The sequence below is a fragment of the Gorilla gorilla genome, chromosome 11 (assembly GCF_029281585.2).
Source record: "Gorilla gorilla gorilla isolate KB3781 chromosome 11, NHGRI_mGorGor1-v2.1_pri, whole genome shotgun sequence".
Classification (NCBI taxonomy): domain Eukaryota; kingdom Metazoa; phylum Chordata; class Mammalia; order Primates; family Hominidae; genus Gorilla; species Gorilla gorilla.
Genome location: NC_073235.2, coordinates 108,455,469 through 108,479,006, shown reverse-complemented (window position 1 = coordinate 108,479,006; position 23,538 = coordinate 108,455,469).

Genomic DNA, 23,538 nt, shown 5'->3' with positions numbered 1-23,538 from the left:
AGTTCCTAGGTTACTCCCAAAAGATGCATTCAATACTCCTTGACCCCGGGGAACTGGGACACCTCTTTCCTCACCATCATTCAATCATTCATCCAGTACAGGGATTTACTCAGCATCTATTGTGAGCAAATGCTGTGTCAGGAGCTGGGGGGTTCTGATCCCTGGCCTCATGGCACTCCCAGCTTTTGAGGTGGTTTCTCAAAATAAGGTTCCTGGATCACTACAGTGGAATCACCTGGGGCAGGAACTTACTAAAAATGCAGATTCCTGCAACTCACCCAGTCTATTGAATCAGAATCCCTAGGTCCAGAGCCTAGGAATCTGCACTTCCAATACAATTTCCTGATGCACATTAGGATTTGAGCACCATTGGGCTGATGGAATGACTCAAAGCTCCCTTGTGCTCAGGAGACGAGAAGGATTCAGAATGGGGTATGGGAGACTAGCTCGATGGTTCAGCTGGAGTGGGAAGAGGAGAGCTATGCAGGTCTTTTTGCCAGAATGTCCCCTCCTACAGGACACAGAAGAAGTCACCAAGCCCAGGGCAGGCTGTGACTAATCAGCAAACTGTGTGGATAATTTTTTGCTTCAGCTGAGCGGGTCCACCCACAGGCGGAGCAACCCAGGCCGCAGAGCAGGATAAGAGCATTTTCTAGTGTCAAGATCACTGTTCCAAATTAGTTGAGCGAAGCCAAGCAGGGCTGGGGAGGGGAACATGTGGCTTTGCTCAAGAAGGGAGCCGTGTGTGAGGTGCATGTGCCCACCCATTCTCCGTGTGCGATCTGACCAGACCAGCTGGCTGGTCCTGAGAGACTTTGGCGTGAGTTGGGATGGAGAGAGAGGTGGCACCGGCTGAGGAAGATTAGGCTGCTCTGCCAAGTCAGGAAAATGTGTAGATTTCATTGCATGAGCCAGGGGGAAGAGGACTTGAACCAGCTGTGTGGGAGTGGCTTGGGCATGCCATCAAGCAGAACGGGCAGGGCTAATTGCAAGTTGTGGCCCTGGAACAGAGCAGATACAAACCTGCAGGTGTCCGGTGCATGGCCCCAAGAATTCTCCCAGGCTTGTGGCAGCCAGTGGCAAAAAACTGAGCTGTGCTTAGCTTGCTACAGATAGAGCTGACCCCTCAGATGATATACAACCTCAGAGACTTGATGGCTTCAATAGTGTCCATTCTGGGTCTCCTTTTCATGGTTCCTGAATTGACCAAATACATATGTCCAAGATTCTTTAGGCATTTTGGGTGCTGCTGTTGTGAGATGGTCCTGGGCTCACTGGCAGACTCAGCTTTGGTTTATTTCCCCATATGGAACAGCCTGCTTGAGGTCAAACAGCCTTGCACACCGCACCCCAAAGCAGGGTGTTCTGTTGCACTGCTCTTGGTAGATACCAATGTCCTCTTTGTATAGATCATAGCAAGCTGAATTTCTGATTTTGCTCAGAGAGGCAATCAGCCCAGTATTTGTCTTCATTAAGGCCTGAGTCACCACACGAGGAATAGTTTAAGTTCTAGTTCAAAAATGCTCCATCTGTGGCTTTATTTCTCAAGAAAAATGAACATTAATTATTTTTTTTCTGGCCTGACCCCCATGGTGCCTGATCATTTAAGAGCAAAATAGTTGACCCTAGTTGATGAAGCATAGGCATCGTCTTTGGATGCCAAGGTGACTTAGGGTTGAGCACTGAGGTGGAAGCATTAGGCTACTGTTCCAGGAGTGCAATTCCCCAGGACTCTTGTTCTGCACCCTGTGATTTGCTCTCATCATCTAATCAAGGGCATCTAATGTTTTCCAGCTACTGAGGCTGGGGTGGTTCAGGGGATTCGTGGAGCTATAGAAAGACCATGTCGGCATACGTGGAAGTATCTGTGACCTCATTTCTATGAACTCAAACTGCTTACCATCTGTGCTGGGAAGCAGAGGAGGTGCATGTGTATGTGTGTGTGCATGTGTTCATTGCATGCAATTCCCCAAAGAGCACAATTGTAATAATTAGTTAAAAAGTAGAGAGCTAAAATGAAAACAATCAGGAAAGAATATCTATTGATCAGCAGCAAAGCTGTATTTGGTGTCTGCTGGAAAAGAATCATTCATCATAAGCAATCAGAGAAGAGAAGAGAGGGCAGACACTCCCCACCCTCACAGCGCGCACTGCTGCCTTTCACAGGAACACAGCTTCTCACGCAGAAAAATCTGTTTTCAGTTTGACTGAAAAACTGCCCCTTGAGTCATAAACGTCTCTATATTTGTAAGCCTCTTCACAGTTGACAAAGGATTTTGGCAAAGTTTTTTTTTTTTTATTTGATCCTATCCACAGGGGTGGAATGATGAACCCAAGACCGCACAGCTAGAAAATGGCACCCTGGAAGCTGGATCGGGCTCTGATGATTCCACATTCAGCTCAGGGGCAGCTGCCTCTCTAAAGACCAAGGGTGTTACAGTGGTGGAGAGGCTGTTGAATTCAGAAGAGGGGAGGTCTGTGTTTTTACATCTTGCCCTGCCATCTGCTCTAGGGAAGGTCTTAGCTTCATTTTACCTCCAGGATTTAGGACGATGACATGGATCTGCATCTCAGCAAGTAAAAAGTATCAAGCGGCTTTTCAAATTCTGTGAATAAAGGGATTGTGCAAATATTGAAACAACAAAAAATGCAGTTCTGGAATAGTTTTTATTTTATTTATTTATTTTTGAGATGGAGTCTTGCTTTGTTGCTCAGGCTGGAGTGTAGTGCTGCAATCTCAGCTCACTGCAACCTCCGCCTCCCAGGTTCAAGTGATTCTCCTGCCTCGATCTCCAGAGTAGCTGGGATTACAGGTGCCTGCCACCATGCCTGGCTAATTTTTGTATTTTCGGCAGAGATGGGATGTCACCATGTTGGCCAGTCTGGTCTCGAACTCCTGACCTCAGGTGATCAGCCTGCCTCAGCCTCCCAAAGTGCTGGGATTACAGGCGTGAGCCACCATGCTTGGCCACTGGAATAGTTTTTAGATACAGCTCTCCATCTGAGTTGTTCCTCTCAGGAGCAATTCCGTTTTATCTCGTCCAAAGGTGGGTCACATTTACAATACTGTTAGCTGCACACAAAGAGGAATGAGACCCCGTTGAACAGCCAAAGCCAAGAATCAGTAGATTTGCTTTAGTGTGGATGGTTTATGCTTTATAGGAGTTACTGCCATCCTCAGAACACATGGGCCATCCTCATAATCATGGATGTTAATATTATTAATATGAAGCAAGAGCCTTTATAAAGTAGATACAATGTTTCATTGTTTAAATGCATTTATATTAAATGAATAAGTGTTGTGCATTACATCTAAACTGAAATATGCACGTCAGCATCTGTACGTCAACTTGAACTTTTTCTTAATATTGTTATTAAGGGCTACAGACATATTCTTTTTCTATACTTCCATCAGGAATGCAGTCTTAATGTGTCATTACCTGCCTACTCCTGAGCTACATTACTGGGTTTCTATTTATATGCTTGTTCAGTCCCTGTCATCTCTGGACATAGGTGAACAGCTTATATTGCTAAGAAAATTACTTTGAGCGGGCCAGGCGCGGTGGCTCACGCCTGTAATCCCAGCACTTTGGGAGGCCAAGGCGGCGGATCACCTGAGATGAGAAGTTCGAGACCAGCCTGACCAACATGGAGAAACCCCATCTCTACTAAAAATATAAAATTAGCCTGGCATGGTAGGACATGCCTGTAATCCCAGCTACTCGGGAGGCTGAAGCAGGAGAATCCCTTGAACCCGGGAGGTGGAGGTTGCGGTGAGCTGAGATCATGCCATTGCACTCTAGCCTGGGCAATAAGAGTGAAACTCCATCTCCAAAAAAAAAAAAAAGAAAAAAAAATATGCCAAGTTTACATCAGTCATTTCCCTCATATTTCCCTAAATTTTCATATGCAGAACTGAACTGATTTAATGATACAGACCAAAGATGTGGGCACTTTTTTTTCCCTGCCTGTCTGCATTTACCATAGCGCACCTCAGAGGCAACTAACCATACAGGACGTAGAATACTTGACTGTACAGTGTGGGAGCTGAACTTGGTAGTGCTGACTTCCCCACTGTTACCACTGACAGTGAACTCCTCGGCGGGAGGAGCAGCCCCCCCCTTCACATACAATAAGCACCAGCTGTAGTCCAATTAAACTCAACAGTGAACAGGTGTTCACAGTAATGACTTCCACACAAAAGCACACTTCCCTGTAATACTCTTACATCCGATACACTAATAGCCCCAATGAAAGGGTAAAGTGGAAAAGAAGGTGGAATTCAGTGAAGGAAAAACAGCAACCCCCAAACTCCTCCACAATCAGTATCAGAAGCCCCAATTAGCCTCAACATTTCACAGGTGTGCACAGGAGGGTGTTTTTATCAGAACCTACTCAAATCAATTGTTCCCTAGAACTTCTTTGAACACATTTGGCAAAGTTTTTCAAATCCAGGCAGCTCAGTCACACCAGTGCTGTTATTACCACTGTTTAGTGGCTTTCAGGAACATAACCCTGCTAGACACACTTTGGCAGAAATATTAATGAAACTCATGGAGATCCCAGAAATGCTCTTGACCCATTGCATTTTCCCCCAAATTCTTTTACATCTGGGGCCTATGAGCCATTGGAAATAGAGGAACGTAGGGAGCACTTGTTGAAGGTTAGTTATTACTTCTTCTCTATCCTAATTAAACAGTTATTGAACATCTACCACGTACCTTGCTGATATGGTTTGGCTGTGTCCCTACCCAAACCTCATTTTGAATTGTAGCTTCCATAATTCCCATGTGTCATGAGAGGGACCCAGTGGGAGATAATTGAATCATAGGGGTGGGTCTTTCCAATGCTGTTCTCATGATAGTGAATAAGTCTCATGAGATCTGGTGGTTTTGCAAAGGGGCGTTCCCGTACACAAGTGCTCTTGCCTGCTGCCATGTAAGATGTGTCTTGCTTTCCCTTCACCTTCCACCATGATTTTGAGGCCTCCCCAGCCATGTGGAAGTGTGAGTCAATTAAACCTCTTTCCTTTATAAATTACCCAGTCAGGTATGTCTTTATTAGGAGTGTGAGAACAGACTAACACACTTGCCATGAAATAGGATTGATAGTGGGAACTTTTCATGCTGGTACATCAACACTCCTTTAGAATTGGCTAACAGCTCAGGACCCAATTAGAATCACTCCCAGTGGCTCTTCCCAGGCTGGATAAATGGTGACTAATATTCAGGGGACTCTGGTAAATGAGTTGATGGCACTTTTTCTCCAGCATCCCTCACCCCTCAGCTTGGTGGCCACTAACACCAGTGGTGCTGCTGGAGTTGGCACCTTTTTTGACTCTGCATCTTCAGGGATTTTTCTCCTCTGAGGAGAGTAGAGAAAAGGTATGAGTAGTTCCAGGCTGGGAAATTCAGAATTCTGCCTCCCAGTTCAGTCAGGGAGTAAGGCAGCTTGTGGTGCACAAAGCCATTTTTTTCTTTTGTCAGGAGAAATTTGATAACTCACACCAGAAGGAAAGCTATGGAAAAACCAATCCCAGATGTGGAGCAAATACTGGTGAGGATGTCAATTGGTATAATCACAGTGGAAAACTAGTGAATTTCCAAAACTGAATCTGGACCAGTGACCAAATAATTCCATTCCCGGTTACAATCCCAACAGAAATTGTGGCAGCCAGACTCTAAGATGACCCCCTGTGATATCCACTTCCTGGCATTCATTCTCTTGTGTAATCCTGTACCTCTGAGGGTGGATGGGATCTGTGATTGGCTTCTAACGTATAGAAGCAACTGTGATGGGATATACTTCTGTGATTGTGTTACATAAAATGCTCATTTCTGTTTTGCTAGCAGACTCTATTGTTTCTTGGCTTGCATGCTTTGATGCTGGAGAAGCCTACATGGCAGGGAAATGAGGATGGTTTGTCCATCTAGGAAATGAAGGCCCTAGTCCAACAGTCTTCCAAAAACTGAATTCTGCCAACAACTATGTGAGCTTGGACACAATCCTACCCCAGTTGAGCCTTCAGATGAGATCCCAGCCATAGTTGACACCTGATTGCAGCCTTGTAAGAGACCCTAAAACAAAAGACCCAGCTAAGTGGCATTCGAACTCCTGACCCACAGAAACTGTGAGATAATAAATATGTACTGTTTTAAGTTTGTTGCAGCAACTGGCTTCACAGCAATAGATAACTAATACATAAATGCCTACGAATATATACCCAAAGACATGTATAAAAATTTCCATAGCAACATTCTTCATAATGCCAAAATAGAAAACAATTCAAAAGTCTGTGGGCAATAAGATGGATAAATAAATCTGTGGCATAATGGAACACTATAAAGCAACAAGGAAATAACCAACCCCAGCTACATGCAGCAACATGGGTGAGTCTCACAGACAAATAATTGAATTTAAAAAGCTTGACACAAAAGAGTACGTACTGTGTGATTCAATTTACATAAAGTTCTAAAACAGACAAAACTAATCTGTCACCCTGTTTTAAGTTAGAATGGTGGTTACTTTTGCAGGAAGGTAGTGACAGGGAAAGGAAATAGGGAAGCTATTGAGATCCTAGTAAGAGTCCTGTTTCTTAATCTGGGAGCTGGTTACCGGGCTATTTTGCCCACTTTTGTGTAAGTGTAGGTTAAAAAAACACTACTCCAAATTCTTTTTTAGAAGGTTGATCTTTTCAGTGCAGGATGTGAATAGATGTGTGGTTAGGGGGGTGCTTTATCTTTGTAGACACAGTGTTATACATCAGGAGGGCTTTGCAAAACACTGATTTCAATTGCCTCATTTAACAGAGGAGAAAACTAAGGGTCAGAGAGGTAAAGTGAGTTGAGGAAGTCAAGCTTCCCATAATTGTCAGAGCTAAAACTGCAAAGCAGGTCTCTTACTTTAATGTAACTGGTTTGGATGTGAGGGCCATCTGGCTGTGGCCTGTCCTTCATGGTTCTCTAGGCTTGAGTCCCTTTCTTCACTATCCCATGAAATAGCTGTTGATGTTGCAAACTCAATTAAAGAAGGTTACTTTCCCAGATAGCTCAGTGCCCAACTCAGTATTGTGCTTTCAACTAGTCAATAACCAACAAGAAAGAGCTTCCTGGTACCCTTGTTTTTTTCGAGCTTCCACCCTGTTCTATTTCACTTGAACCCTCTTTGCTGTTGGCTTCCAGTCCTGCTTCTTGCACCATGGCCAGTGACCTTTCCCTGATCTATGCACCGTCTACTTCTCACCCAGTACAACTGAAACTTGATACCCTTCCCTGGCATTGAACTTGGCAACCCTTCTTGGCTTTGACTGGGATTCATCCCTCAGCGTGTACTTGCTGCCAGCAGCTCTGGGTTACAACCTTGAATGAGAGAACTGCAGGCATCTTGCTGGGTCGGCTGTGGCCCTAGAAAAAGAGGAGAGAAAGAGGGGAGAGAAATATTTTTTCAGTCAAGGATCTATAAATATCCAATCTTTTCTACTGAGACCTCCAAATAAGCTCTTACATTTCATTCTACAATAACGTCAATTGGTGTAGACAGAGATGAGAGTAAGTCCCCTGCCCTTTCTCTTCTGTTCTTCTTCCTAGCTTTGCGAGCTTGATTAAAAATTTAACACAGTGGATGATGCCAGCCATACACAAGTGTACCTTAGAGACAAAATGTCCACCATGTCAGAAGAAAGCAGAGTACAGATCTGGCAGTAACTCTACTGATGGATGGCATCGGTGTGTCTAAAGGATGTGTCAATCAGAGAGAAAGCTGGTGAGCACAGAATTAAGACAGGACAGACCAAAGGAAGCCCATGACATGACTGTTCCAGCAGCGATGGCTTCATCAGGCCCTAGTAGCCTGGTGACATTAAGCTTCCAACTCCTCTAACTAAATAACTCATGCTCTGATTCCAGACTCACCTAGGAGCTTTTTTATTGTAATTTGACCTCCTTAGTAGATTTTCTTCAGGGAGAAAAAAATGGTGAAGACAATAATTTCAATATTTGATCTCCTTGACAGTCACACACCTTCTTGTCAAGAGGTATTGCCACTTTGGTGAGTAGTTTTGGAGTTTTGTGATTTTAGTTCACACAAGTCAGCCCTCCTAAGTCAGGCAAATCCTGGAACACTAAGAAGATTGAATTTTTGGACCTGTAAGTCTTCTGGCCAGACCTTGGACCGTGAAAAATTCATTAAGATAATGACACTTTTGAATGTCTCTTGGTGGACAGCCAGCCAGCCATTTCCTGGCAATATTCAACATGGCTTTGGGCCTACTTTAAAAATCCTGATGGTATCTAACTGGCTTGAGAGGAAGGGAAAGAGGGAGCAGAGAGAAGAGGAGGTAAAATGGAGTAGTCCACTAAAATTGGCTTTCACTGAGGCTACAAGTGGAAATTAGGTCTTATTGAAAATGGACTACCTATGTGGTTTCTTAAACGAGAGTAGGTGCCCTTCTGGGAATATGTGGCAACGTGCTCTAGTTGAGTAAAGATGTGGGATGAAACTCAGCACATCTTCTAAAGATTAACTTGTCCCATAGATTTGGGAAGATGGAGAAGTTAAAACATTAACAGTTACCTGGAGTGTTGCTAGGTAGTCAGGGACTGTATTTTCAGCTACCCTTGCGTTTAAGTGGAGCCATGTGACAAATTCTTTCTCATGGAATGTTGGGAGAATGGCTGTCAATTCTGGGCTTAAGTAATTAAGAGACCGTCTTAATTGGCCTTTCCTCATCTGCTAGTTGAATGGGAAGGACGTACAGTCCCTGAAAGAGGGTGGAGTCACAAGACCAAGGGGCCAGGCTATCCATGGACCAGCCACACTCACCTGGACTTTATGTTGTGAAAAATAAATGTCTAAAGTCTCACTATTGAGCTTTTGAGCTTGATCTATCATAGCAGACGGCGCTACTCTAGTAGGACTTATAAATAACTTAAATATTTCTACATGAAAGCAAATAATTAATGATAGAATGCAAACTTTACATGAATTCTCAAGTTAAAATGGAGGTTTCAAAGACACATTTTGCTCAGGTTAGGCTGCTGGCATTATCCCTGGGTTCCCATAGAGTGGTCCATTCACTCTTCTCTGCTGTTGGGGAATGTGATGGCAAAGTTTGACAAGAGCCAGACAAATTCCTGCAGTGGGAGGATGAGAGCTACGGTTACCCTCTTGACTGGAGAGTCTGTGGTTAGCACTCACTCATGGCAAGATGGAAAAAGGTGAAGGTAGACTTCCTGTAGGCGTTCCCCAGCCCCCTACCACCAAACTCACAGGGACCTCTTGTATCCTTCTACTGAACATCAGCGGCATATTCCCTGGCCTGCTTTTCAGGCAAAATTTTCACCATCTTTATCCCTCCAGAATGTCCATCCCAGCTTACATTTCCTTAGGGGCCTGCTCTTTGTTGGGGATAATATATTCGAATAATTCAGGCTAAGAGGCAGGGATGGCAAATACATGGCACCCCTAGTATCCAGCCCCTTTCCACATCCGTGGCAGATATCAGTATTCCCCACAGTACTGCTTTCTGCTGAGCCAGCTGTGGCCTCAGGGTCTTTAGGACAGAACTCCAGGCAGCTCCTGTGAATCTATCAGGGCTGGCCATTGAGTTGAATTCCATTTGCAATCCTGGATGACCGAGAGATCATAGTTGCTTCATTGGTTATCCCTCCCAGAAAACATTTGCTTTTCAACAAGGTTTTCATTACCCCATTAACCCAAAAGAGGAATCTGGAAATTTCCAGCACTCTGGCAGTTCCAGTAGGAGAGAGATTTGAGGCAAGGGACCAAATTTTCCATTGCTCTTCAAATTACACTGCTAACCCACTGCCTATTTCAATTCAATTCAATCCAACAGATATTTATTTCACTTACAGTAATGCAGGTTTTGTCTAGAAAGTCACATTTAACACCATCACCAGCAAGTTTTTATTGAGCACCTGCTGTGTACATGGCAACGAACTAGGTGCTCAGGTGTTTCTTCTGTGATTACGTTGACTTATAATCACCATATAGAGAAGCACTGTTCTTTCTCTCTCTCTCCCTCTCTATTGCCCCTAGGGGAGCTGACTTCCAGGGGGAACCCTCTTGTTCTGCTGTCCAGGCCACCTGGGCTGCCATTCAGACCCCTCTCACTGCTCTTTCCCAAGATTGCTGAGTGGGGTGAGCATGCCACCCTTGTGCTGGCTTTCAGGGACAGGGTTTGCCTGCACTCTCCCCCTTCTCTGTGTTCCTAAGCTGAGGCATCCCAGCAGGGCCACATTTCTCTCTGCAGGGACCCAGCAGTCTCTGCCAGTGGCCAATCACACTTTCTTGTCATGAACTTCTCCAGAGCTGCTCTCTGAAGTACCACTGGGCCAAAAAAAAAAAAAAAAAAAAAAAGCTTTTCCCCAGATATCCTCCATTTGTTTTTCTTTTGAGGGGAAGGGGCTTCAATGGCAGGATTTCTCTCCCACCCATCCATTCCAGTCGTGTTCTAGGCTGGCAAGGGCAGATCCATCCCTTACCCCCGGCAAAACGTGTCTAACTGGATGACTGTGGCTGCGCAGCAGAGCTGCAGCTATTCTGGCAGCTGCAGGAAAGCTGGGGGAGGGAAGCTGCCAGAACTCAGGGCTGGAGATGTACCCCCAAGCGATGGTCATGTGCATGGACCAGTTTTGAATACTTCCCGCTTAAGCCTTGGAAACGGAGCTAGGAAGGCGCGGCTAGGTGGGCAGAGGACAAAACACAGCTTCTCTTGTCTTGGGCTACTTGTTGGGTGTTTTCATACGGCTGGGCTATGAGGGAAACAGGGCTTTGGTGCCCACCATGGTAGCTGTGGGCACAGTGGGAAGGGTTGCAAATGTATGATTAGTTAATGTAAACTTGGATTTTGCAGAAAGCAGCCAAATCTGTGGAAGGGTGGCAGCTGCTGCATTGAACAGATGCCCCAGGAAAGCCCTAAACTTGTGGAATCTGCATATTTTCCTCACCCCTGCCTAGAAGGGCAGCGCAGAGCAGTCATTACAGGACTTTTCTGGAGGCATCAGGAAGCCAGGGATGGTGATTTGTTTAGATTTTTCTGAGTAGTTGTGGGTTGCCAAATCACACAGACAGCTGCAGTCAGTTGCTTTCTTTTTGCTGTTCAATCCACGCCATGCATTTTATCAACCACATTTCTGCTCCACCCTGGATGTCTTGGGAAATCATCATAACTTAATGGAAAGGCAGAGCCTTGAATCTGCTCCCTTTCTGCAACATCACTGCATTTATTCAACTGTATCATTGGCTGGAAGATAATAACCAACCACAGCATCATCTTTTTCCAACTTTGTCATTTGTTTATTGAATCTTTGTAAAAGCACAATAGACTGTATGTGCCATTCTCTCCACTCTTCCTTCCAGAAGTAATGGTGATGACAGTGAGGAAGATAAATCCAATTATGTAGAAACCGAGAATTTAGTGTGATGGAAATTCTGTGGGCAGCCTGGTTTTACCTGTGCAGAATTCCTTTAGATAAAAGCAAACCACTTTCTCCCCTGAATCAGGTTGGTTTTGGGGTGAGTTTCCAGGTAGGCTGGGGGGAAATCTGAGCACTCACCTTTGTTGCCATCTTTATGTTTTTTGTACAGAGTCAACCCACAATGATAATCTTACTAATTTTTTTTTTTTTTTTGAGATGGAATCTCCCGCTGTCACCCAGGCTGGAGTACAGTGGCACAATCTGGGCTCACTGCAAGCTCCGCCTTCCAGGTTCAAGTGATTCTCACGGCTCAGCCTCCTGAGTAGCTGGGATTACAGATGCCTGCCACCATGCACAGCTAATTTTTGTATTTTTAGTAGAGGCGGGGTTTCACCATGTTGGCGAGGCTGGTCTTGAACTCCTGACCTCAGGTAATCCTCCCGCCTCGGCCTCCCAAAGTGCTGGGGTTATAGGCATGAGCCACTGAGCCCGGCCTCTTACTATTTACAGAAGGCTGCGAAACTGGCACAGACTGGTACTTGGAAGTTAGGTTGTAGGAATGAATTTTATGGGCTTTCTCTTGTTTGACCACCAGTTTGGCTTAAATTGAATCATAGAATCTTATCATGAAGTGAAAACTTGGAAATAATCTTTTGCTATCTTTCATTGTATAGATGAAGAAACTGAAGTAAAAAGAGACCTTTACATTCTTAAAGATCCAGATCAATGGCAGCAATCTCCAGGTGTACCAGGTATAACCAGGTATCCAGGTGTATGGAATCTCCAGGTATACTGGGTCTCCAATAGTAAGAAATTAACAGCAATAGCAAGAAATTAACAGCAATCACTAATAATAAAATAGAACACTTTTAACAACATGCCAGCATTGCTTCTCTTGCACTTTGGGGCCATTACTAAGTAAAATAAGGGTTACTGGAACACAAACACTGCTGTACCATGACAGTCTATCCAATAACCAAGATGAGTCCTGAATGACTGGCAGGTGGGGAGCATAGACAGCATGGACCCGCTGGACAAATGAAGGATTCACATCCCAGGAAGGACAGAGTAGGACAGCAGATTTCATCACATTACTGAGAACAGCATGCAATTTAAACATTATGAATAGTTTATTTCTGGAATTTTCTGTGTAATATATTCGAATTGCAGTTGACCACAGTACTGTAGTAAGTAAAACCGTGAAGGAGGTAGGGATATTGTATTCGGCATTCCTTTACTTTCCTTTGTAGATTGTTTCATCTTGTATCAGTCAGAGTGTGATCATAGAACCCTAGGAATGAGGTAGAATAATAGGAAAATTAGATACAGAGGCTGGGTGCGGTGGCTCATGCCTGTAATCCCAGCACTTTGGGAGGTCGAGGTGGGTAGATCATGAGGTCAGGAGTTTGAGACCAGCCTGGACAACATGGTGAAACCTCATCTCTACTAAAAATACAAAAATTAACTGGACGTGGGCGCACACGCCTGTAGTCCCAGCTACTCAGGAGGCTGAGGCAGGAGAATTGCCTGAAACCAGGAGGTGGAAGTTCCAGTGAGTCGAGATCGTGCCACTGCACTCCAGCCTGGGTGACAGAGCAAGACTCCCGTCTGAGAAAAAATAAAAATAAAAAAATAAAAAAATTAGATATAGAAAATGTCTTCTGTGGCCCCTGCTAATAAGAACTATGCAGGGAAGGGAATTCCGCGAAGTGTAGTTCCGGCTTAGGTAGTTGGCATAGCCTAAGTCCATCCATGCTCATTCAATGGTATTCCTACAAAGCTAGTTTTTTTTCTTTTTTTTTTTTTTGAGATGGGGTCTCACTCTGTTGCCCAGGCTGGAGTGCAGTGGCGCGATCTCGGCTCACTGCAAGCTCCTTCTCCTAGGTTCACACCATTCTCCTGCCTCAGTCTCCCGAGTAGCTGGGACTACAGGCGCCCGCCACCACGCCCGGCTACTTTTTTTTGTATTTTTAGTGGAGACGGGGTTTCACTGTGTTAGCCAGGATGGTGTCTATCTCCTGACCTCGTGATCTGCCCGCCTCGACCTCCCAACGTGCTGGGATTACAGGCGTGAGCCATCGCGCCCAGCCCAAAGCTAGTTTTTTAAAAAAGTTATTTAATTTTATAAAAAGCATGTTATGCTGTATGGGTTCATTCAGGACTTACTTTTTAAAAACATTTTTAGGATTTCTATATACTGCGGTGTACAGCTATAGCTCATTCCTGTTGACTGCTCTATTATGTTCCATTGTGTGAATATACCACAATTTATTCATCCACTCTCTTGTTGAAGGGAATTTGGGTTGTTTCCAGGCCTTGCTATTGTGAACAGTGTTCATATGAACACACTTTTCTTGTAGATGGCTCCAGGTGTTCATGGGCAAAAGTCTCTCATAAAGTTACACCAGGAGTAGAACTGCTGGCCAGAGGGTGGGTAGGACAGTCCTAGTTATGCCTGTTGTCCAAGAATAATGATATATTTTGCCTTTATCTTCTTGTCATCTGTAGCTTGTTTTTCACTTTCTTTTGACAAATAGGGGTTCTTAATTTTAGTATGGTCAAATTTATCAATTTTTTAAAATAGTTAACACTTTTTGAGTATTGTTTATGAAATTCTACTCTATCTCAAAGTCTAAAAGAGTTTTACTAAGAGTTTTAAAGTTGTCTTTTTTTTTTTAATAGTTAAACACTCAATCCATCTGGAATGAATTTTGGTATATGGTATGATGTAGGGATCTAATTTCATGTTTTTCTGTAGGCATAACCTTTTTTATCCAGCTCAATTTATTTTCCCACCGGTCTGGCAGGCCTCTGTTATATATACTAGAGTTTCATGCATGTGGTTGTCTATTTCTGAGTGCTTTATTCTATTCTGTGGTCTGTTTGTCTGTCCCTGTGCCAATACCATCCTGTCTTAATTACTGTAGTTTCAGAAATAAAAAAGCATGTTATTAGGTGGGGCAAGTCTTTCCTCCACGCTCATCTTTTTGACAAAAGTTCTGCCTGTTTTTTTTCTTTTTATTATTTCATGTAAATTTAGAATCAGCTTATCAAGTTCCTCAAAAACACATGTTAGCATTTTGATTGGAGCTTTATTGAATTGGGGAGATGAACAGTACTATGTGATCATCTTATTCACAATATGATATACTCTTCAATGTATTTGGGTCATCTAACTGGCTATTAATAAAGTGTTATAATTCTCCCTATAGAGGGCTCCAGTGTATTTTTATATTTATTTCTAGATTCTTCGTATCCTTTGAAACTACTGTAAGTGTTGTCTTCTCTTTAGTTACATTTTCTGGTTGTTTATTCCAAGAGTACAGAAATGCAATTGCCTTTTGCTAAGCTTTCTTATTATTTCTAATAATTTGCTCATACATTCTTTTTGGTTTTTGGTGAAAACAGTTATTTTGTTTGAAAATAATGACTTTTATTTCTTTCTTTTCATCCCTTCTTTCTTTTTCTTCTGCTTTTGTGCTGGCTGGGGCTGTCAATATCGCACTGAATAGAAATGATAAGACTAGGCCATCTTACCTTATTTTTGACTTTTAAGGAAAGTATCCTAATGTTTTCCCATTTAGAATGGTGTTCTAAAGTTACTTTTTATTTTTTGAGACATATTCTCACTCTGTCACAAGGCTAGATAGAGTTCAGTGGTGCCATCTTGGCTCACTGCAACCTCTGCCTCCCTGGTTCAAGCAATTCTCGTGCCTCAGCCTCCTGAGTAGCTGGGACTATAGGCGTGTGCCACCACGCCCGACTGATACTGGTATTTTTAGCAGAGATGGGGTTTTGCCATGTTGGCCATGTTGGTCTTGAACTCCTGGCCTCAAGTGATCCGCCTGCCTTGGCCTCCCAAAATGCTGGGATTACAGGCATGAGTCACTACACCTGGCCTTAAAGTTATTATTTTGTAGGTACTCTTTATCAGACTAAGGAAGTTTCCTCTATTCTTAATTTGGAAAGAATGTTTTCTTTTGAAAAATTTTTATTGTGGTAAAAAATATATAACACAAATTTGCTATATTAACCACTTTGAAGTGTACAATTCAGTGGCATTAATCAATTGCCTTCACAATGTGTGCAACCATAATCACTATCTCCAAAACTTTTTTATCACCCCAAAAAGAAACTCTGTAACCATTAAGCAAGAACATCCTATTCCCCTTTTCTCCGAGGCCCTGGTACCTCTATTCTACTTTCTGTCTTTATAAACTTGTCTACTCTAGATCTACCTTCCTTCTTTCTTTCTCTTTCTTTCTTTCTCTTTCTTTCTTTCTTTCTTTCTTTCTTTCTTTCTTTCTTTCTTTCTTTCTTTCTTCTTTTCTTTCCTTCTTTTTCTTTCTCTTTCTTTCTCTTTCTCTCTTTCTTTCTCTCTCTCTCCTTCCTTCCTTTCTTCCTGTCTTTCCTTTTCTTTTTTCCTCTCTCTCCCCCTCCCTCCCTCCCTTCCCCTCCCTCCCTCCCTCCCTCCCTCCCTTCCTTCCCCTCCCTCCCTCCCTCCCTCCCTCCCTTCCCTCCCTCCCTCCCTCCCTCCAACGGGGTCTCACTATGTTGCCCAGACTGATCTCAAAGCCCTGCATGCATACGATTCTCCTCCCTTGGCCTCTGAAAGTTCTGGGATTATAGGTGTCAGCCAAGATATTTCATATAAGTGAAATCACATATTTGTCCTTTTGTGTCTGACTTCTTTCACTTAACATAATGTTTTCAAGGTTCATCCATGTTGTAGCATGTATCCAGATTTCACTCATTTTTATTGCTGAATAATATTCCATTATATGTATATACCACATTTTATTTATTCATTCGTCTTCACCCATTCAACTTGGGTTGTTTCTACCTTTTGACTATTGTGAATAATTCTGCAGTAAGAAATTCTTTTTAAATTTTGAATTGGTATTTAATTTTATAAATGCTTTGTTTGCAGCTGCTGAAATCATTATGTGTCTATATATTCTTTTAACCTGGGAGTGGGTGAATGACACTTTAAATCATGCAGAGTTTCAATCATTTTACTTCTCATGCACTTTTTCTCAGGAAGCTACTGGAAGATGTGCTCCACCAGACTGAGGTTGCACACCAAGGACGTGGGGGATAGTTAACAGAAGACCCAATAAAGGAGAGAAGAGAAGGGACTAGCCAGGACCATGGTGACAGCCATGCACCCAGAACCAAGGAGTTGAGGGCAACCTGGAGGAGTTAGGAGGACCTATGGGAGTTTTTCACTCAATAAGGTAACCTCGAAAGTCTCTCTATTGCATCCAAACATATTGAGAGATGGGGAGCCTGGGATTGGATTAATGGCAACAATATTGATAACAAGAAAGCAAAATAAGATAACTCCAGGCAAAACAAAATGTGTGCAGGCAAGGAAAACTAATCATAGGATAGTACGTGGCTTATTTGTAAATAGCATTTAGTCATAGATATAAATACAGAATATTAATCTATCTGAAAAATGTGATGTCATGTCTTACGGACCTGTGGGGCAGGGGGAGTCCGTGTGTGTGTGTTAGGGGTAAAGGGAGTTGGCAGGAGTGCTAAATCCTCCTCTTCCCCAGCGGGAAGTTCGTAGATAGTACCTAAAACAGACCAATCAGGAATTAGACATACACGCATGTTATGTACTGATATGGACACAAATACTAACAAAAATTAATGGTAAGAATTAAAATTAGTTGCCTCTGGGGAAGGAAAATGGGGGCAGGGACTGCTATTTGTGGCAACAAGTCTTGTAGAACTATTTGACTTTTTAAAGTATGTGCTCATGTAACCTTGTTAAAAACTAAATTAAAGGGCTGGGTGTGGTGGCTCACGCCTGTTATCCCAGCACTTTGGGAAGCTGAGGCAGGTGGATCATGAGGTCAGGAGTTTGAGACCAGCCTGGCCAATATGGTGAAATCCCATCTTTACTAAAAATACAAAAATTAGCTGGGCAGGGTGGTGGGCGCCTGTAGTCCCAGCTGCTCAAGAGGCTGAGGCAGGAGAATCCCTTGAACCTGGGAGGCAGAGGTTGCAGTGAGCCAAGATTGTGCCATTGCACTCCAGCCTGGGCAACAGAGCAAGACTCCGTCTCAAAAAAAAAAAAAAGGTAAATGAAACACTTTCCTCTCTATTGTTGCCACATCAAATCCACTGCCAAGTACTTTCAGAATGCATCTCAAATTCATCTTCCATCTCCCTTCCTCATGTAGGTCTTTTACCTTTTGTTTATTTCAAAGGAAAGTTTGAAGGGACTATTTGAATAAGCTGTTTAAAATTAAGAGATGTCAGTTTAAAAAATTTCGCAGAAAAAATGAGCCCACAGACAGGTGCTTCCTCACCTTCCTGCCACTGAACCTGCATCCACACCTATTCTTGCCTTGTTTCCTGCTTTGGTGAAAAAGATGTCTCTCCATCTGAGGGCCATCCCTCCATCTGATGTCTTCTGAAGCCTCCCCAGGGATTCCACTGTTTTCATCATCTCTTCTCTCTTCACATGCACATTTCAATATACATTAGTCCTTCTTATCTTATTTTATTTTAAATTTTCTAATTAATTTTTTTTTTTTTTGAGATGGAGTCTTGCTCTGTCACCTAGGCTAGAGTGCAGTGGTGCGATCTTGGCTCACTGCAAGCTCTGCCTCCCGAATTCAAGTGATTCTCATGCCTTAGCCTCCCAAGTAGCTGAGACTACAGGCACGTACCACCACACCAGGCTAATTTTTGTATTTTTAGTAGAGAAAGGGTTTCACCATGTTGGCCAGGCTGGTCTTGAACTCCTGACCTCGGGTTATCCTCTCGCCTTGGCCTCCCAAAGCGCTGGGATTACAGGCATAAGCCACAGTGCCCAGGCTACTTTAAAAAATTTTTTGTTCCATCTCCCTTTCCTGGTGTTTCCTATTTTTTTAAAAAAAGCCCTTCCACTATCTCTCAGCTCCTTCACACTGCTAGTTGGGGAGCTTCTGGTCTAGTTGGGGAGATCAGCCTTAAACAAATATCCACAGGAACACATTGCACTTGTGTTAAGTGATGCAGAGGAAAAGTGCAGTGTGCAACAAGAATGCAACTTCATGGGGAACTGGCAGAGAGGATGAGAAGTCTGGGAAGCCGCCACCAAGACCATGCCATTTGAGCAGAGCCTTGAAGGTTGAGTAGGAGTAGGCTGGGCTCAAGATTGAGAAAGAGTGGAGGGAAGACTGAACTCTAGGCAGAGGGAACTGTTGGTGAGGTCCCTGAGTTTGAGAGAGGACCAAAAGAGGGACCATGTGGCTGAGTCATACTGAGCAAGGGGATGATGGCACTAGGTCAGCTGGTGAAGTTAGTCGGGTGGACAGGAGCCCCTTTAGGACTCAGCATTGTCAATATCAATTTTCATATGCCATATTTATTCCTCATCCCACCACAACTGGCTCCCACCCCAGTGAAAGTCCTTTTCTCGGGGCACTAATGAGCTCTGTTGCTAAGTTCAGTGAACTTTCTTTTTATGTAAGTTATTTCATTTAATTCAACTATTTAGTTCTAGGCATTGTTCTAGGCACTAGGGACACAGCCTCCTGACACTAGTTGACCTTGTTGACTGTTCTTCTGAATTCCTTGCTTCCCCTGACTTCTGTGTTTTTCTCCTATTTCCCTGGTTAGTCTTTGGTCTCATTTTCAGGCTTTTCTTCACTGGTTAAAACTTGGTGTTCCTATGAGATCTATCTCACGTTATGTTCTCACTGTTCCCAACTGATTTTAATTCCTCAAATTCTCCTGCTTTTGGTCCTTTGCATGTGCTACTCCCTTTGTCTTGAATGCTTTTCCTTCTAACTCTTCTACTTCACTTGTTCATCCTACTTATCCTTCAGGTTCTGCTTAATTGTAGCCTCCACCAGGAAGTGGTTTCCTAGAGTGGATTGATTAACTATCATGGCTTCAAAAAGCACATACATGCTCTCAATTTACAAATGTCATTATAGTGCCCAGATTTCTCCTCTGAGTTCTGGACTGGACTCACATGTCCATTTACCTGCATGACGAGCATCTTTGAATGTCCCCCTGACACCTACCAGCCAACATGTACAAAACTGGACTTTTCCTTCCCTACCTGCTCCTTTTCTGGGGTTCTCTGTGTTTGTGAATTACAGGACCATTCACTTACTGACTTGAGCCCTAGTATCATCATGATCCTCTCTCCCTCAATCACCCATGCATCCCATCACCAAGTGCTCTTGCTCCTAACAACTCTGTCCTCTTTTCTCTATACCCCTGGCTTTTTGGCATAACCTCTGGCTGGTTCTGCCTCTGTTATCACTCCCCTCTCATACACTGTCCACACCACAGCCAAAGATATCTTTGCAGAATGCAAAAATTTCCCCATCCTGTTTGAAATCCTGCTCTAGCTCCTCAATGCCCTTAGAATAAATGTCAAACTCTTTGAAGTAACCTGCAAGACCCTGCATAATATATGTACTTCTGATCTCTCCAGCATCATTCTCCAATTCTTCTCCCCACCACCCCGCACAAACATCATTTTAGCTCCTCAAATTCTCCCACTGCTGGTCCAATGAACATTGTGTTTCCTCTCTCTTGGACATTTATTATTCCATCCCATCTGCTTCATTGGTTAAATCCTACTTATCATTCATGTCTTTGCTTAGATGTCACTTCCACCGGGCTATTTTCTCCAACTCCCTTCCCCAAGTCTTGATGAGTGGTCCCTGCTGTGAGCTCCCAAAGGATCCTTTACCTCCCTCATCACAGCAGTTGCTAAGCTGTATAGTCACTGACTTGTTTATTTCCAGCTAGGCTATCAGCTCCATCAGGACAAAGACTACATCTGTCTTGTTTATCATTGCATCCTCAGTCCCCAGCTTGGTGCCTGGCACTTAGCAATACTCAGCACATATTTGTTGGTGGGATAGCTGAATGTATTACTCAATGTTCTCTGGGACCTGGGGCTCATTTGTAGGGATGATCTGCAGTGACAAATGTTAAAAGCCCCATTTCTGGTCTCTCATTGTTTTAAAAATCCACTTGCGGCCTCTGATTGTTTTTAAGCCCTGGAGTACTAGCATGAATGGACTTAGTTTGTGTGTTCCAGATGTGCTCAGACCAAGACATGAGCCAACAGGGAGCCACGTCAAAAGAGATGGAAGATGGTGCCAGCTGACACAGGCACCAAAGGCAGGGATGGTGAGGTGGCAGGACAGAGAATGGGGAGCTGCCCATAGTGAGGCTGGCTCTGCTCTTACTTAAAAATGATGCTAACTTAACTGGGTTAGGTCTCATCTGGGACTACAATAATAGAGTCAGGGAGGTTTGCAGGAAATTCCCGAATCCTTTCAGATAGATGTGCTTGAAGTGTGGTCCAGGTTCTCTGGTGGTCTGCAAGGCAGTCTCCCACAGGATGAATATGCATGTTAAGCTTTTGTTGCTGGTGTGAATTCATAATTACACATGATGGTCCTCATTGGGTGTCTCTAATAAAGCAGGGCCATTATTCTCCTGGAATCTGCATTTCCATTGGGATGGTAAGGAGGAGCTGTGAAGAGGGTGTCTTTTGTCTCACTGAAGAGCACTGTGAGTGGGGAAGTTTGAGCACCACCACTGTAAGGGCGACTTGGCCAACAGAAGGGAATCCAGGAAGTCACTTCGTGTCTCTCTCTGTTGCCCTGCAGCCATTCTTCATGGGGCTGGCTTCTAGCCTTTAGCTTCCAGCTGCCTGGAGTGCAAATTGCAGGAGGAGAACTGGAATTACCCAGAAAGTGTGTTTTATTTCCAAGACTGCCTCAACACAGCCACCATTAGGTCAGCAGGAAGTCGCTGTTGATGATAGTGGTGATGATGAGGGTAAATGAGAGCTTACGCCTGTCTGAGCAACTTTAGATTAGATTCTCTAATAGCAGAAGTGGCTTTTCCAGAAGTGGCTGAATTACCGTTTCCTTCTCTTTCTGCTCTGGAAAATTCATTCATTCATTCTCCCAGTCATCAATATTTTATGAACAACTACTATGCTAAGCACAATGCTAGACATTAAGAACACTGGTAAAGGAAACAGACTTGGTTCCTGACTTCACGGAGCTTACAGTCTGGTAGGGAAGATAAATGTTAAGTAGATAAAGTCTCAAATGCTTAATTACAAATGGTGACATGTGCTATAAAGCAAATAAGAAGATTCTCTCATAAAAAGTGGGGTGATGTAATTTAGATTGAGGGATCAGGATCTGTAAGCCTGGTGCTCACAGATAGGCTGAGGGGAGAGGACAGAGCATTGCAGACCAAAGAAACATGTGCACAGGCTCCACCCCTGGAAAAAGCTTCAATAAAGCTGAGGAAGGTCAGTGTAGCTGGTACGAAGTGAGCCAGAGGGAGATGATGAGGAAGGTGATAGTGGAGGGAAGGGCAGAGGTCAGGTGATACAGGCTGTTGAAGGTCTTGTTAAGAATTTTGTGCTCTATTGGACAGATGCAGTGGCTCAGGCCTGTAATCCCAGCACTTTGGGAGGCCGAGACGGGCGGATCACCTGAGGTCAGGAGTTCAAGACCAGCCTGACCAACATGGAGAAACCCTGTCTCTACTAAAAATACAAAATTAGCCAGGTATGGTGGAGCATGCCTCTAATCCAAGCTACTCGGGAGGCTGAGGCAGGAGAATTGCTTGAACCTGGGAGGCAGAGGTTGCAGTGAGCTGAGATCGCACCATTGCACTCCAGCCTGAGAAACAAGAGCGAAACTCTGACTCAAAAAAAAAAAAAAAGAATTTTTGTGCTCTATCTTATGCACAATGGGCAGCAGATGAAAAGTTTTAAATGAGAGAATAACCTATTTTCAGAAGATTACTTTGGCATCTTTGTGGAAATAAATAAGGAGAAAGAGACAAAGCAAAGAATAAAAAGGAATGAGGTACTGATACATGCTGCAACATGGATGGACCTTGAAAACATTAGGTGAAAAAGCCAGACACAAGACATAAGTGAAAAAACCAGACACAAAAGGCCACATATTGTATGACTCCCACTTATAGAAAATGTCCAGAATAGCTTCATTTCTAGAGATGGAGAGCAGAGTAGTGGTTGCCTGGGGCTAGAGGGAGAGAAGAATGGAGAGTGTATTCATGTTTTGCATTGCCATTAAGAAATACCTGAGACTGGGTAATTCATAAAGAAAAGAGGCTTAATTGGCTCATGGTTCTAGGCTGTATAGGAAGCATGGCAAAATCAGTTTCTGGGGAGGCCCCAGGAAACTTACAATTGAGATGGAAGGCAAAGGGGAAACAGACATGCTTTACATGGCCTGAGCAGGTGGAGGGAAGGTGCTACACGCTTTTAAACAACCAGATCTTGCGAGTACTTACTCACTATCACAAGAGCAGCACCGAGAAGATGGTGCTAACCCGTTCATGAAGGACCGTCCCCATGACCCAATCACCTCCCACCAGGCCCCACCTCCAACACTGGGGATTACAATTTGATGTGAGATTTGGGCCCGGACACAGAGCCAAACCATATTAGAGAGTGGCTGCTTCAGGGGTATGAAGTTTACTTTTGGGGTGATTAAAATGTATCTCTGGAACTAGATACTGGTGATGGTTGCACAATATTATGAATGTACTAAATTGCCATTGAATTGGACTTTACAGTGGTTAAAATGCTGAATTTTATGTTATGCATATTTTACCACACACACACACACACACACACACACACCCCAAAAGCAGAGCGAAAGCTATCAGACCAGTCAGGAATCTATCTCTGTTGTCTTTGTGGTAGCTAAATGGTTTGGACATGGTGGTGGAGTGTGTGTGGAGAGAAGTGAATGGGTTAGGGATATATTTTGAGAGTTGAACTAAGAGTACAATGGTGATGGATTGGTGGTGGGCAGTGGGTAATGGAGAGAGAGGCTTAAAGGATTACTTTCTGACTTGAGCAATTAATTGGGCTGGAGGAGGAAGGTGGGAAGACTGGAGAAGACTGCATGTGGGGAGTGGTGGAAGGGGGCAGACCCAGAGCTCCTACTTGGACATGTTAATTTGGAGATGTCCATGAGACGTTTTTTTTTTTTTTGAGACGGAGTCCCGCTCTGTCGCCCAGGCTGGAGTGCATTGGCGTGATCTCGGCTCACTGCAGGCTCTGTCT